At 34.7% G+C, this 17,800-nt stretch overlaps 1 long non-coding RNA gene across 4 annotated transcripts in view; it reads right to left on the bottom strand.

Moving 5' to 3' along the window:
• LOC309640423 overlaps nucleotides 1-17,800 on the bottom strand; it is a 134,023-nt gene extending 116,223 nt beyond the window's left edge. For all 4 annotated transcript variants that reach the window (XR_014252198.1, XR_014252199.1, XR_014252200.1 and 1 more), the window contains exon 1: nucleotides 1-17,800. This exon is cut by the window's left edge and continues 11,835 nt beyond it. This is a non-coding gene — a long non-coding RNA (uncharacterized lncRNA).

Below are 17,800 nucleotides of genomic sequence, written 5' to 3'. Positions count from 1 at the left end.
TCCTTGATTACATGGGTGAGCTACTGTGTCATTTGTAAATGAAAGAGTCTTTCATGATAAGATATTCGCCTCCCATCTACCCATCCATTCCCACTGAACTCTAGACTCCGTAAATATAATTTTCTATTAGAAATCTCATTTTAGATGTCTCACAGGCCCCATACACTCAACATGCTCACTTCTATCCACCTAGTATCCCAACCAGAAACTTGAGCATGATCTTTGACTCTTTCCTCTTCCTTAGCCACAGCCCCCCATTTCCAAATCGATCACCCAGTCCTATTTACCTACTTCTAAGTTGTTCTTTATTCCATCTAATTCTCCTCATCTTCATGGCCCCAACATAGGGTACACCACTATCTCTTGCCTAAATTACTTTAAGTTTCCTAACTGATTTGCTTGCCTCCAGTCCATTTTTTGCCTTGCAGTCATAGTGATGTGTGTCCAAAGGGCAAATATAAATATAATCTTCTGTTTAAGACTTTATATGGCTCTCCTCTGCTCACAGAGTACTATGAACCCAAACCCTTCACCATGGCTCACATCATGATCTGGTCCCTGCTTACCTCTTCAGCCTCAGCTTCTGTTAGTCCGTCCACCCATGCAATCTTCTCACACACGGAACCACGCTTAACCCCAAAAGGGCCGTGCTCTCTCTGGACTTGTGGAATGCCATGCTCTTTCCTTTGCTTTAGAACATCTTCTCCACTGCTGTGCCTAGTATAATTCTATGTACCCAGAGGAAAACTTCTATCAGGCACTGCACTCCTCTAACACAACTTCCAAGTCTGAGTTAAATGCCCTTATTTGTGCTCCTTGAGCTACTCAACCACATTCACCTACTGTAATTTTTAATTGCCTATTTACGTTATCATTGCCAATTTATATCACTCAGCCTGAAAGAAAACCACTCGAGAGCAAGGGTCTCAGTGCCTTCAGCAGCACTGCTTCATAACTACTTGTGTAAATGAATGAATGAAGAGTGATTAAGCAATTAGTCATGCCATAGAATCGACAGAGATTGAGTTTTCCACTTATATAATTGTATAAGCCTCTCTCCAGTATATTCTAAGCAGCTTAGGCTGGAACAAAAGTTTAAAAAATGGGGTCTTTGGATACAGGAATTTCAGATCTTACTTGAAACTTTTTCTCTTCCCAAACTCATTTGATTGATGTTACACTTAAAATTAGGCAAAGGTTTATATCAGGGAAAATGAGGGCATGCCCTTAATTTTCCAAATCCATTTTCTTATTGAAACACAGACCTTTTGACCCCAGTTTACATATTCATTTTTAAGCTTAAGATAATAAAATTATACAACAGATAGGTTGATAGTTCATGAAGGAAATTATGCTGCTCTGTGATAACTGACTGAGTGCTTTACACAAAACATCACAGCTGAGAGGCTGCCCCGACAAGCCCAATGCCTCAAGCAAGAGATGCCTGAGGGCGGGAGGACACAAAGCAAAAGAAATAAAGGACACTGAAGAGAACCCAGTTCTCAAGCCCCCAGCCCTTCTGACCTCTCCTCACCCCACACACACACACACACACACACACACACAGAGCCTGTTTCTAACCTATTACTTGTTGGTTACCAAGTATGAATTCAGATTTCAGTGATTTGGGTTTCTTGGCCCCTAAAGAAACAATAATTTGAATCTTAAAAACCTGTCAAGGAAATTTCCTATTCTTTATTCCTTATTTCTTATTAAGGAAAACAAAGCACCAAACATAAGGAACAGAAAATTCAACAAAAAGTTTGCGAGATGCAAAAGTTCCCAACTGGCTTCCTTGAATATACTTTTCCTCTCCTCCAATCTGATCATCGCAAAGATGTCAGAGCAATATTGCAAAATTCAAAACTGATCAGATTCTGCTTCAAACTCTTCAACATCTGCCCATTACCTTTGGGTTAAAGCCCCTAATCCACAAAATGCCTCTCTTTCTCACCACATGCTGGTCCATGTAGACAGCCCTTCACTTCCTTGAAGGCACCATGTTTTTCTCTGTCCCAGGCTTTTGCACATGCTCTTCTTTCTGCCTGAAATGCCTTGATACTCACTCCTCTACTTGCTTAATTAAATATTACCCACCTATCAGTTCAAATCTCACTTTCTCAAAGAAGTCTTCTCTGAGTTATCAGAGTGGGTTAAGTCACTCTTACCTTTGACATCTCCTTTCGATGACCTTATTGGAATTACTTATTACCCTTATCAAATTCCATGTTAGATTATAAACTCCATGAAGACAAAGACTGTGTCTGGTCATTTTCTTTGAAGCTCTGTTACTTCTCACAGTATCTAACAGCTACTGGTGGTTCATAAATGTTTGTTGAATGAGTAAGTATTAATTCGGGGGAAAGAGATTAGATGTGTATGTAATTCACAGATCAGGGAAGGTCTCTCAGTAAGGCTTTGTTGTCAGTTGCTTTGGTAGGAACCAGCTCTAATCAGGGCCAGTTTCTTAAGCTGTATTCCACAGCATCTTGTCTCATGGCTTATTAAAAATTTGCTTAAATTTTAATATATATATGGATATACTTAATCAGCTTTTCCTCCGTGTTACTAAATATCCTTCTGTTACCAAAATGTATGCATGGACAACTTTGAGATCATATAAAATTACTAATCCTGGATGCTGAAAATCTTTTATAATTGTGGTCACTTAGCCCAACTGAGAGGTGTGCCAGTCCTCCTATATTTTATCAGCATTTTATACCACAATTAAAATCTTCCTGCGAATTTCCCGCCCCATCATTCTCTGCAATATCTCTAGTTTCTGATAGCACGTAGCCTCAAATAAGTTTCAGTGATCACTTGAAAACTAGCCTCACCAGAGCAGTCTAGAGAAAATCTTGTTTCTGCAGGTAGATCAAGGTAGTAGCCCTTAGTCAGCTATCTCCTGCCTCCTACATACCCTCTTTTCTTCTAGGAAAGAATCCAGTTTCTTAAGTTGTAGATCTGGTTGGATTAATTCCCAATTTCCAGCCTAATTCTTACACTTTCAATTTTTTTAAACTACTTACATAGTTTAAAATGTGAAATCGTTGTATAACGTTTATAAAGAAAATCAGTTTGTTATTTCCTACAGCTTAACTCTTTATTTTTTCTAAGATTTTCTTTTAAATTTATCTTCTAACTTCTCCTTTGAATTTTTTATTTCTACTCCTCAATTTTTAATTTCCAAGACTAGCTTTTTTCTCTGAATCTTTCTTACTGCTTCCTGCTCTTGTAATGCAATTTAATTTCTCTTCAATTATAGTTTCTACAAAGAGTCTTTTCCTGTTCCTTTCACTGTCTGTTTCAGTTTTTCTTTTTTTTTTTTTTTTAATTGTTCATTTTGATTTCTGCCTTTCATGTTAGAGGATTTTCTCTCAAGTTTGGTGATTGTTGGCTGCCCGTTTATCTTTAAAAGAGGCTAAAATGCTAATTGGATGTTCAGTGAATGAAAACAGGCTTGTCTACTTCTGGGCTTCACCATAGTGTGATCTGGCTGGGCTGTTTCATTGGAGAACCAGTACTGAAGACTGTCAATATCTACAGATTCCTCTTCTTAGACTGGGCAGTTTTCCAGAGAGGAATTCTGTAATGTCCTGCCTGAAGGGAATAAGACTGGCTACCAGCTACTCATTCATAACTAAATGAGTCAAGGAGGCCCACTGTTTATATATAGCCTTTTACTTTGCTCCCCTATATTTCTTGTATATGGTGTCCCTCATTTTCAGCTTTCTAGAAGACAAAATCGAATCTTCTACTGGGGTATACAGGGGAATTTCCTGACTGTGAGGAGCATGGGAGCATGGGGGTGGATCTGGGGTTTGAACTACTATTTAAACAGATTTTTAAAATAATTTCCTCTTACAAGCCCCAGCTTTGCCCTACTCCACTTTAGGGTAACTGGTGTTTCCTATTCATGAGTTTTTCTGGGCTTCTGCATTGTGACCAGCTTGCTTCAGAGGTTCCCACCCTTCTGGATGAAGCTTCAGCTTTCTCTGGTCTTTTAAATCAGTCATTAAAAGACTGATTAAGCTTCTAAAACATAGTTATCACCTTTCTCCTGTATATTTTTTCCTTGTAGGTTTGTACCATTTTTGAAATCCTTTTATGGTCCTTTTAGTATGATTTTAAGAGAAAATACAGGAGTTTATGGTCAATCCACCATATTTAATCAGAACTTTGTAATTTCATTCTTTTTTATTGAGATATAATTGACATATACTATTATATTAGTTTCAGGTGTACAACACAATATTTGATACTTGTATATACTGCAAAATGATCACCACAATAAGCCTAATTAATATCCATCACCATACATAGTTAAAATTTTTTTTCCTTAGGATGAGACCCTTCAAGATTTACTCTCTTAACAACTGTCACATGTACATTACAACATTATTAACTATGGTCACCATGCTGTACATCACATCCCCATGCCTTATTTATTTTATAATTGGAAGTTTGTACCTTTTGACCATATTTACCCATCTGTAACTTGATTCTTTATAAGAGCATTTCTTAGACTTATACCAATAAATTTACTTCATTCTGGGTATACCAGCCTCCATTTGAAATATCATGATTCCAAAATGGCAATGAAAGTCAATCTCATAGTCATTTCCAAAATTTTCCTCTAAGTGATGATTTTCACAGGACCATCATAGCTTGTCCAGGTCAGGATATGCTTCTCAATATCATGTCTAAATCACTTGGAAACTCAACAACACACTTATAACTAATTTATGAGTAAGAGAGACAGTCTCAAGAGAAATTTAAAAATTTAAATACATTGAATTAAATGAAAATGAGAGTACAACATATATTTTGTGGGATGCTGTTAAAATAGTGCTGAGAGGAACATTCATAGCACTAAATTCTTACAATGGAAAAAGAAAAATTTACAGACTAATGATCTAAGCTCCCATCGCAGGAAACTGGGGAAAACAAAAAACACAGATAAGGGGAGACTACTGTACCCTATTTCCAAATAAGGTCACATTCTGAGGTACAAGAGATTAGGTCTTCAACATATAAATTTTGGAGAAATGCAATTCAGTACACAACAGGGGGGAACTTCAACGTGTTAAAGAACATGTATAAAAAACCTACAGCTATCATCATACTTAATCATGAAAAACTAAATGCTTTCCCTCTATGACTGGCAACAAAGCAAGGATGTTTACTCTCACCGTTGCTATTCAACCTATTATCGGAAATTCTATCCAGTGCCATAAGCTAATAAAAGGAAGTGATAGACATACAAATGAGAAATAAACTGTCCCTTTTTATAGATGATATGATGATCTACATTAAAAAAAACACCAAAAACTAATAAATGAGTTCAGCAAGACTGTAGGGTATAATTATACTTCTATATACTAACAATGAACATGTGGAAGCTGAAATTTAAAATACAATGCCATTTACAGTTGCTCAAAAAAAAAATGAAATACTTAAGTGTAAACCTAACATGACTTGTGTAGGATTTGTATGTTGAAAAAATACAAAATGAAAAATGTTAATGATAGAAATCAAAGAGGTCGAAATAAACAGAGATATACCATGTTTCCTGGATTGGAAGACGCAACATAGTAAAGATGTCAATTTATTCCAGTTGCAATTTAATATAATTCTTATCAAGATCCCAGCATGATTTTTTATATATAGACAGGATTATTCTAAAATTAATATGGAAAGGGAAAGAACTAGAATAGCTAAATCAATTTTGAAAAGGAAGAATAAAATGGGAAGACTCACTCTTCCCATTTCTTCTGTGAAAAACCATGTGGAAAGATGAAAAAACAAACTATAAACTGGCAGAAAATATTTGCAAACCACATATCTGACACAGCACTCATACCCAGAATGTATAAAGAACTCTCAAACTCAACAATAAAAAACCAAACAGTCCAATTAGAAAATAGGCTAAATACGTGAAGAAACACTTCACCAAAGAAGATATATAGATGGCAAGTAAGCACACAAAAATGTTCACCGTATCACTAATCATCATGGTAATGAAAATTAAGAACATGATCAGATACCATTACACATTTATGGAAACAGCTAAAATTAAAAACAGTGACAAAACCAACTGCTGGTGGGGCTGCAGAGAAACCAAATCTCTAATACATTGCTGATAGTAATGCAAAATGTTACAATCACTCTGGAAATTGGTTTAGCAGTTTCCATTTAAAAAACTAAACATATGCTAATGATATGGCTCAGCAATTGCACTGCTGAGCATTGTATTCCAGAGAAATGAAAACTTAATGTTCACACAAAAACCTCTATGCAGTTGTTGATAGTAGCTTTATTTGCAATAGCCAAAAACTGGAAATAGCCAGCATGTCCTATAGTTGACGACTGGCTAAACAAACTGTGGTATATTCATACCATGGATTAGTACTCAGCAGTAAAAAGGAAAAAAATTCTTGATACATGCAACAACTCGGATGGATCTCAAGGATGTTATACCAAATGATAAAAACCAATCTCAAAAATGCATGTACTGCATGATTCCACATATATAACCTTCTTGAAATGATATAATTATAAAGATGGTGATTAAATTAGTGGTTTCGAGGGGTTAGGGATGATGGTAAGGAAGAGGGTAAGTATGATTCTAAAGGAGTAATGTAAGTGAGATATTTATGGGATAAAATAGTTTTGTATTTTGATTTCAGTGGTGGTTAAATGAATCCAGGGCTTCCCTGGCGGTCTAGTGGTTGGGACTCTGTGCTTCCAATGCAGGGGCCACGGGTTCGATTCCTGGTTGGGGAACTAAGATCCCACGTGCCAAAAATCAATCAATCAATCAATCAATCCAATATGCAATTACAACAAACAAACAAACCACTATATACATGTTGTACCAATATCAATGGTTTTGATATTGTATTATAATTATGTAAGGTGTAACCATGAAAAACTGGGTGAAGGATATCTGGCTCCTCTCTCTACTATCTTTGTAGCTTCATGTGAGTTGATAATTATTTCAAAATAAAATGTTAAAAGTAATATATAAAAGCTGGGGAGGGGATAGGATGAGCACATTGGTAAAATAAAACTTTTAATAAATTAATAATTATTAATGCAGAGTGATGAATATGGGACATTTTTATAATTATTCTGATTTTGTGTATATTGGGAATTCTTTATAATGAAAAGTTAGAAAACAAAACCAGGGACTATGTTGTATTTTTTTGTGTATCCCCAGTGTTCAGCATAATAGTAGATGCTTAAAAATATTTATTAAATAACAAACTTCAAGAAAGTCAACCTTTCAGTCTTGCTTTCCTCCTTTACAAAATGAACCACATAGTATTTACTTCTCAGGGTCATTGTACGGGTAAAAAGACAATAAATATGAGCATTTTACACATAAAAGTAATGAAAAAATCATCAGTGAGTTGTGGGGCCACTTCAAGCAACCTAATCTACATGTACTTGGATTCTCTGAAGGAGAGGAGCGAGAAGAAAAGACAGAAAAATATTTGAGAATATAATGGCCTAAATTGTCTAAATTTGATGAAAACTATCAAAGAAGCTCAAACAAACTATCAAAGAAGCTCAAACAAACCTGATGACAAGAAACATGAAGAAAACTACACCAGGGTGCATAGTAATCAAATATCTCAAAACCAGTGTTAAAGATCAAATTATAAAAGCAGCCAGAAAAAAAGTGACAGGTACATACAGAGGAACAAAAATAAGACTGATCGCATTGTTAGAAACAATGCAAGCAATAAAGCAAGATGGAATAGATAAAATGGATACACTTATAACTTAAAGTTTAGAAAATAAACTTAAAGTTTAGCAAATATAACATAATCCAGTAATATATGAAGAAAAAATACAATATGAGCAAGTGGGATTTCTCTCAGCAATGCAATGTGGGTTCAACATATGAAAACTAGTCAGTGTAATTCACCTATTAACAGGTTATAAAGAAAAAAATGATATAGTTGTCTGCATAGATACAGAAAAAGCATGTGACAAAATTCAAAAGCTCTTAGTAAACTAGAAAGCTAGAAAGCTCTTAGTAAACAAGGAATAGAATAGAAAATCCTCAATATGATAAAGAACATCTATGAGAAACCCACAAGTAGCACCATACTTAATAATGAAACACTGAATATTTTCCCCCTCGACTGGGAAGAGCCAAACATGTCCCCTCTCTCCACTTTTTTTCTACATTGCACTGGAAGACCTAGCCAGGAAAATAAATCCCCTCCCCTGCAAAAAAACCCATACAAATTGGAATAGAAGAATAAAACTGACTTTATTTGCTGTAGGCATGTTTATGTAGAAAATCCTAAGGATTCTACAAAAAAGCAAGAAAAATTTATAAGTGAATTTAGCAAGATTGCAGATTCAAAGCAATTATACAAAATCAATTTTGTTTCTATATATTAGCAACGCATAACTAGAAGATGACATTTGAAAAACAATACCAGTTAAAATAGGGACTTCCTGGGTGGTCCAGTGGTTAAGACTCTGCACTCCCAATGCAGGGGGCACAGTTTTGACCCCTGGTCAGGGAACTAAGATCCCACATGCTGCATGGCACAGCAAAAAAAAAAAAAAAAAAATTAATAAATAAATAATAAAATAAAAATTTGTCTTAAAAATAAAAATACCAGTTTAAATAGCATAAAATATGAGATACTTAGGGACACATTTAACAAAATATGTTCAAATTTTATAAACTAAAACTACAAAACATTGCTGAAATTAATTAAAGAAGATATAAATACATGAGAGATACTGAGTTTTTTAGCAGGGCTTTTAGTATTAAAACTTCAAATTTTTCCCATTATGACCTATAGAATCAATGCTATTCCATTCAAAAACCCATCAGGATTTTTTTGGAGAATGTGACAATGTTATTCTTAAATCCACATGGAAATGCTACATACATAGACTAGCCCAGGTGATTCATGATGAAAAGAGGATTTTTGATGAACAGACAAAATTGAAAACTTATACTACTTGATTTCATGGCTTACCATGAAACTTTAGTAATCAAAACAGTGTGATACTGGCATTAGGATCAATGTATAGATCAATGGAATAGAAGGGAGAGCAGGAATTTCAACAAAGGAGCTAGAGTAATTGAATGGGCAAAGGATAGTCTTTTCAACAAATAGTGCTGGAATAATTGGATATCTTATACAAATAAGAACTTTGGCCCTTATCTTATATCATATACACAAATTATCTTGAAAGGATTGTAGGCCTAAACATAGGAATTAAAACCAAAAAAATTCTGGAAGAAAGGAGGAGAAAATCTTTGTGGCCTTAGGTTAAGCAAAAAAAATTTTTAGTTATATCACAAAATGCATGAACCATGGGGGAAAAACATGGTTAAATTGGACTTCATTAAAATTAAAACTTTTGCTTTTCTAAAGACACCATTTAAAATATATGTGAAATATATAGCTGGAAAACATTTGTATCCTGATTATAAAAAAGCACAACTATAACTCAATAATTAGAAGACAAAAGTCTGAAAAAAATACACAAAGATTTTTAACAGACATTTCACAAAAATATATATAAAAGTGACTAATAAGCACAGAAAAAATGTTCAACGTCATTAGTCATCAGGAAAATGAAAATTAAAACCACAATGAATACCACTCTACATCTACTACAGTGGCTAAAATTAAAAGACTAACAATATTAAATGTTGGCAAGGATATGGAACAACTGGAATGCCCATGTATTAGTGGAGAGAATGCAGAATGGTACAGTCACTTGGGAAAAAGCAATCCTACTCCTATATATTGATCTAAGAGAGATGAAGACAAAAGTGCACATATTAGCTGTATTCATATTAGCTGAAAATTGCAGACAATTCAAATGCCCAACAACTAGTGAATGGATAAACAAATTGTGATATAGCCATACTTTGGAATAACTATTAAGCCATAACTAGCAACAATATACTGATGCATGCAATAATGTGGATGAAAAAGCATTATACTCAATTAAAGAAGCCACACATAAACACTACATGATATATATTTCCATTTACTTGAAATTCTAGATAATAAAAACTACATTAAAAAAAAAGATCAGTGGTGTCCAGGGGCTGGAGGTTGAGAGATAGGATATGCTGCAAAGAGGCATGAGGAAGCTTTTTCAGGCGATGGGAATGCTCTGTACCCTGATGGTCATGGTGGTCCCATGACTATATAATTTCAAAATTCATCAAATTGTACAAGAATTGACAAATTTTACTGCATTTAAATTATTCTTAAATTACAAATATGTTTTAACTATATCATAATCAAGGTATAATGTAAATACACACACATATAATTTATATTTATACATCTGGTAGCAGAAGTAGGGTGGATAAAATTGAAAAAAGACTAAAGGATCAACTATACTTCAGTTAAAAAAATAAATTAAAACAGACAAATATCCACTGAAAAAGAGAAAAAGAAAAAAAGACTAAAGGTAGAGAAGACATTAAGAAGTCAAGGTGATCCTGGTAATCCTGTAGAAAGGCAGTTGTAGAGGGAATGGGAATGAAGAACATGAAATACATGTTAGAGATGTTTCAGAACTAGGACTATTCCACAGAACTTGCTAGCCCCTTTTCTTTCTCTTTTTTTCTTCTGGTATAAATAAGAAATCCCTCACCTTAGTCTCAGGCACATTTGATCACGTTTGGTGGTACCACTCACAAGGAATGTACGAGGAAGAAGGAGATTGGGGTATCCATGAGCCTAGCATAGCCATTCTCAGCTGAAAGTAGTGGGAGATTAAGATTGGACAAAATAACCCATGTGCTTTTTTTCACTTTATGTCCACTTTCCCAATTCCCTGCCCCAGGAAATTGTGACACAGTTTTGTGGAGAAAGATTGATTTGAAAACCTCCATACATAATTCTGATTCAGTCTCACTTTCTAACAACTTCAGTTTCCCTCTCCAGAACTTGAGTTGAGACCCATTGATTTAAAATCTGATAAGACATGCCCAGGGAAGAGAGTGAGATCAGCTTTTAGATATGCTGAGTTTGCAGAGGCTGCAGAGAATTCTAGGGGCATGTGTGACAAGAAATTGAGATTGAAGATATGAGGTTAAGGAAACTGGTTAGAGCTGAGGATGTTAAATTGAAAATTTTCAGTACGGGGACGGTATTTTAAGCCATAGAAGTTGAAGAAATCCTCAAAGAGAGAGAAAAAAAAAATAGATCTGAGGACTGAATTCAATAAATTAACCACAAACAAAGGGCAAGAGGAAAAAGAAGAGTCAGCAAAAGAAACAAAGTAATAGTGATCAGAGAAGTAGGGGAGACTCAGAAAAGTGTGATAACATATTTACTCAAAGATTGGAACAAAAATATAAGCCAGAGAGGATAAGAGTCACTTGTACTTATGTGATTTACCTGAAAAGAATTCCTCTAACAATCTGTCTTCTATGTTAAAGATGAAGGTGAAAGATCTTTGGAGGCTTCTAAAGACTACATATATTATCTGGATAGAGTCGAGTGTGTAATGGAGAAGAAGAATTATGGCATTTTAAAAGATTTATACTGAGATATTTATGCACTCAGTCTCATGTATGTAATTCATTTGCCAGAACATGACTGATCACTTTGCTTTCAAAGAGAGAAAGAGTAAAACCCTGACAGTTACATGTTCAGATGTCTCAATTTCAACTTCATTTTAATTGTAAAATGCTGTTATGTCATTTCTAAACCAGTTTATAAAGAATTACTTTGACATAATTATGTAATGGCTTCTATCAATCATCTCTTTTGCAATTTTTCAATCCCAGACTTAACTTAAAGCACATTCAGTAGCCTATGCAGCTAAATTGCCTTAAATAAAAGCCATGCTATCAAAAGTAAAGAAACTAGAAAACTTTTAAATCATGTGTATATATGTAGATTCCAAAGAGTTCCAATCATAATTCTTAGTCAAACGTATCAGCCTCAAATGATCTACATGGAGACACTGAAAGCAGTAATAAGTCAGTTCTGTCCAAGAAAATTTATTTAACATCTATACAATGCCAGACACCCTACTTGATTTAAAAAGAAAGAAGGACATAGTCTCTTTCTTCAAGTAGTTCACAAACTAGTGAGGGAAACACACAGCTGCTCATCAGCTTCATCACTTGAAAGTTATTTATATGTTTTTATACTTATTTAGTTTTGTGAATTTCAAGCAATAAATATGTAACTTTAACTTTTTCAGTACCTCTAATTTAAGATGGCAAAAACTGAAAGAAACAACAACCACAAAAACAGAAAAATGCATTGGCAAGAACAAAAATAAGTATAGAGGAAATGTAGATAAACTTTCAAATTCTGTTTTTTATAAGTTGGTATCATTTATACCTCTGAACATAATAAGGCTTAAAACTGTACTAAGACTTTTGGGATAGACTATTTTTCTTGAGATGTTTTTCTATACCACATTTGTATCAGTCTAAGTTATGCTGCAGTATTAAAATCTTAGTGGCTTAACACATTAAATGTTATTTCTTGTTGATACTACAAGTCCAGCGTGGGTCATCAGGGCTCTGTTGATTACAGTCACTCAAGAACCCAAGCTAATGGAGCCTCTTTTTTTATTTTAGTTTTATTTTTCCAGCTTTATTGAGATATAATTGATATAAGATGTATTTAAGGTGTACATAATGGTGATTTGAAATACGTATACACTGAGAAAGGATTCCCACCATCTAATAACACATTCAGCACCTCACATATTTATCTTTTTTTTTTTTTGGTGAGAATATTTAAGTTCTACTCTCTTAGCAAATTTCAATTATACAATATCATATTATCAACTATAGTCATCATGTTATACATTAGGTCCTCAGACCTTGTTCATCTTATAGCTGAGTGTTTATACCCTTTTACTAACCTCTCCCTATTTCCCCCATCCCTAGCCCTTGGCAGTCATTTTTCTACTCTCTGTTTCTAAGAGTTGGACCTTTTTTTGAGGGGGAGGGGGGATTCTACATACATATAAGTGATATCATGCAGTACTGAAGCCTCCTTTTTGATACGTGTTTCCAAAGTTGACCAAATGGAGAGAAAAGGGAATGTAGTAAATCAAATGTGAACTCCTAAAGCCTTTATCAGTCACACTTTTTGGGGGGTCCAATCTAGTCACACGGCCATGCCTATCAAAGGAAATGAGAATTGCAATCTTGCTGTGTTCCTGGAATGAGTAGAAAATCACTTTTCTCTTCTTCAGAAACAGCCATTAAGTGTGTGTTAGTTCTTCCCAGTTATCTTTCCTGAAATCTTGCATGTATAGTTTTTCCATTTCATTTGGGGATAGTTTCTCTAACCTATTCTCCATATTTCTGACTTTTTCAGTTGCATTTATCCCATTTTGGGGGTTATTGCTAGAATGTTTTTCATCATTATGATGCTTTTATTTGTCTTCCTTTAATTCCTGAGTTTTATAAGAATGTTTTTCATTCCTTTCCATGCTCTATCGAGTACTTCTTTGTACACTTATATAACTGTTTTGAACTTTTTAATTTCTTTTTTTTAATCATTCTCTACAATTTTACTAGGTAGAATCATGTAATTTAATTTTTTTGTGTGTTTTTCAGCTGCCTTTTGCTCATGTTTCTTTTTCTTGCTTGCTTCCAGTCTATTTTTTTCCCCTCTTTTTATTTTTATTTTTTCAGGCATAGGTCCCAAGATGATGTATTTTCTGAATATTACTGAGCTTTAAATGGTGGTAAATACCTGCTGTTGAAGTTTGGGGATTTATTTCAAACTCTGCTCTCTTCAAGTTATTTTCTTTACCCGAGGAACAAATGTTTCCTTACATTGCAAAGTGCAGCAACTTTGCCTTAATAGTCTTTAAGTTCTTCTATCTTCCTTTCCATTGACTTATCCCTTACCTTTGGCAGAGGAGCTAAGTCATGGCCAATAGAAATGACATAAGCACCACCATGAATTTTCCTTATGTGTTCCCTGTTTCACAGTTCCAGGCTGTCAAAATCAGTCTAACTGGGCCTTCTAATAAAAAAATTATTGTATATGTCCTTTAGAATGTGACAATTTGGGGGGGATTTATTTCTGGCTCAAAATCCAAAACAGCATGTGTTGGAACTAAGCATGTTCTCTTCTCTCAGTCTGGGTGTGCTCCATAATCTAGCTTAGGAGTCACAGCAATCTCTTCATCTTAATGAATATTCGATTTTTACTTGTCTTTTATTTGTTATTTTTGATGGGGTTTGAGGTTGAAGGGTGGAGTAAAAATGCCTTTAATACATGGCGTTAGTTAGACATTTTCATTTTTTAAAAAATAAGTATTTATATGCTGTGTTCCTATTGAACATTGACCTCTTTGAAGTTATTCCTCATCATTTTATCTCCAGCACTGAACATAGTGGGCCCTCAACAAATGTTTTTGAATTGAGGTAAAGAAGGTTAAATTTTCAAGTATTTTATTGTCTGCTTTTGGTCATAAGGGGGAACCAATAAAATATGGAGATATAGCATATCTTAAGACATCATCATGACTGGAAAACCATACCAAACACTCTATTGGTTTTGGAATAAGATCATCGTTTCTTGCACAGCAAAGCATCAGATTTATGTTGCAATTCAGTTTCCAGTGCTTATAATAAATTGCTTTCACTTCTGGTAGGCAACTGGGAAAAAAGAAGCATTCAGAAGTATACTATTCACTCCAACGTTAAGGAAAAGCCTATTACTTCAAGTCAATAGCTACAGGAATTCTATTCAGCATATATATCTATACCACAGTCTTCAGCATTTCTAGTGATCGTCAACCCACTTACCTTTACAGGTAGTTTAGACACACTGATGGCCAAACATGGAAGAGATGGGAGGGTTTCTATTTTGTCTGGTGTAATAATCAGTGTGATCCAGAGAAACAGAACCAATAGGATGTGTGTGTAGATAGATGGATGATAAATAGACAGATATTTTAAGGAATTGGCTCATGTGATTGTAGGGGTTGGCAATTCTGAAATCTACAGGCAGGCCAGCAGTCTGGAGACTGAGGCAAGAGTTGATGATGCAATCTCGAGTCCAAGGGCAATCTATAGGCAGAACTCTCTCTTCCTTGGGCAACCTCAGTCTTTTTTTCTAAGACCTTCAACTGATTAAATGAGGCCCAACCCACATTATGGAGGGTAATCTGCTTTAGTCAAAGTCTACTGATTTTGATGTTAATTTCATCTAAGAAATACCTTCACAGCAACATCTAGACTGGTGTTTAACAAAAACTCATTACCATGACTACTAAGTCAGCACATAAAATTAACCAACTCACCTGCCATGCTTAGAATAATTACAGATTAGCATCAATTGATCTGGCTTTCAGTTCAAGTGCTTTTGTGCCACATTAAGTGGCCAGGAGGCTGCTGTGCTATTTTATACCACAAAAAGTGTCCCCAGGGGAGTGATGCAGAAGTCTCAAGCAGTAGTCTTTGTTGTGGTATCTAGATTTATTTAGCTTATTAAATATGTTATTGTAAAAAGTTCTTGGTAGCTTAAGGCATCCAAAAAGTAGCACATTTATAGAAAATGCAACATCATTATTGGAGCTGAGCCTCCGTCCTCCCTACTCCCCCTCTTCACATGATGGATAATTTGGAACTCACTCATGTATATGTTTTGTCTAAATTTTGAGATTTATAATGTTTTATAATCAACCTGCAAAACGAGTCCTAATTTCACATGAGCTGAATGAGGACTAAAAATCAAGCAACAAATATTAGGATTATCCTTCCATTACACTCCCTTTGAAAAATGACTCCTTGCTGCCATATGAAGGATTCTCTAAGCTTTAATACTGAGCAGAGATTTAAAAGGATTAACATGAACCACCTTCCAGTAAACACACAGAATGTATTTTAACATCTAGTATTTCATCTTTATTTGAGTAGTTTCAAATTGTAATGTTCTGGTCACGTAGGAAGACTGGCTGGTATTGTCCGTTAGTATTCCTGCTAAGTTATTCACAATCCCTCACTGACCTTTTTGCAGCAAGTTTTTCAGATCTTTTGTTTCGGCTGCTGTTTTCTGTCTTGCTGACGTTAGTTAGTCAGATTTATTGTGCTCCGTGTAGGGGTTCCCATGTCATTATTACTAATGCTTCTTCCTTTAGCAACCAGTGTTTATAACTTCACCATTTAGTTGCTTTGCCCAACTCTTTGAATTCCTAGGACTTACACCTCACTGGAATAGCATTTCTTATTGCCAAGGTACTTTGTAAAACACTTGACTCTATTTTCATGTATAACTATTTTTAGAGCAAACAGTGGAATTGAACAGACCTGTTCTTTGATTGTTTATTTTTGCCTAGACATTTATTTGGAAGATGTTCATTCTCTTTGGGCTTCCACAGATGACCCACTCGTTCATTCAGCATCTTCTAGTGCACCAAATATGGACATGACCAGCCTGCTCACAGATGAAATAAAAGTTAACACTGTCTTATCATGAAAATAGCTGCAATGTAGGTCTGTTAATATGTGACCTGCTTTTAGTTTTCTCTAACTATGTGAAATACTATCCTTGCCCTCCAATAAAAAGGTGCTTCTCATTATAACTTTCAAATGGGTGGTGATAATAGGCACAGGCAAATATTAGATGGCTTTGTAACCTTTAAAAAAAAAGCTGTAATGACCGATAATGAGGATTATGCCATGGTACAGCTGGAATAGAATGTTACTGAGATAGCAGGATCAGAGGGGCGTTGAAAACCTGCTTGCTCCAATTCGTCTCCCCGTTGACCTGTCTCAGTGATTAAAGCACCTAGATTCATATAACATTGTGGATAAGTTGACATCTTAAAAATACACATTTAGAAACTAGAATGGGATAATGTTATCATCCATGAATACATTAACTTTTATGCCATGACTTCATGAAGCATTTCATGATGCCTCTAGGTGAAATATCACTTACTCCTTAAAACTGTTTGAATTGCCTACTTCAATCATTTTATGGAATTTATTACATAATTTAAGGTTTTGTTATTTATCTGCATTATGTCTGTCTTATTCAGTTTGACTGTAAGGTCCTTTAGGGTGAAGTGTGTGAAGTTTTCTTTAATTTTTCCACAGTAGGTAGCAAAGACTGTGTATGTTGTGGATTCTTAAAAAACTGCTGAATAAATGAAAATAGAAATGACTATACTAAAATTGATTAGCCTATCAGTTTAGCTAGGGAAGGTATGTAAGATAAGCATAATATGATGGTGAAGAAAGATATAGATTGCTGCTACAAAAGTTAGTTTCCAAGCAAAGTGATAAAAATAATTGCTTGAAGTAGAACTTCCAGAATGACAGAGAAAACCTTGGCAAATCTCCTCCGTAAGAACAAAGAAAATACTAGCAAAAATGATCTAACTCAACCATTTCAGAATCCTAGAAATTAACCAAAGGCATAGTTCAAAGTATAAAATGTTTATTTAAGAAAAGCTACTGGGTGAAGAAAATGAAAATACCACCTTAAAAAGATATATGCACCCCCATGTTCATTGCAGCATTATTTAAAATAGCCAAGATATGGAGACAACCTAAGTGTCCATCGATGGATGAATAGATAAAAAAATATGGCATATATGTGTGTGTGTGTGTGTGTGTGTGTGTGTGTGTGTGTATTTCAGCCTTTAAAGAAAGAAATATTGCCATTTGTGACAACATAAATAGATTTTGAGAGACTCATGCTAAGTGAAATAAGTCAGACAGAGAAAGACAAATATCATATGATCTCAGTTATATGTGGAATCTAAAAAAACAAAAAAAACAGAAAAAATCCCCAAG

The sequence above is a fragment of the Balaenoptera physalus genome (genome assembly GCF_965194825.1).
Source record: "Balaenoptera physalus genome assembly, chromosome: 13".
In the NCBI taxonomy this organism is placed as follows: domain Eukaryota; kingdom Metazoa; phylum Chordata; class Mammalia; order Artiodactyla; family Balaenopteridae; genus Balaenoptera; species Balaenoptera physalus.
The sequence above is the reverse complement of the archived record's forward strand: the minus strand, read 5'-3'. Positions and strand labels throughout refer to the sequence as shown.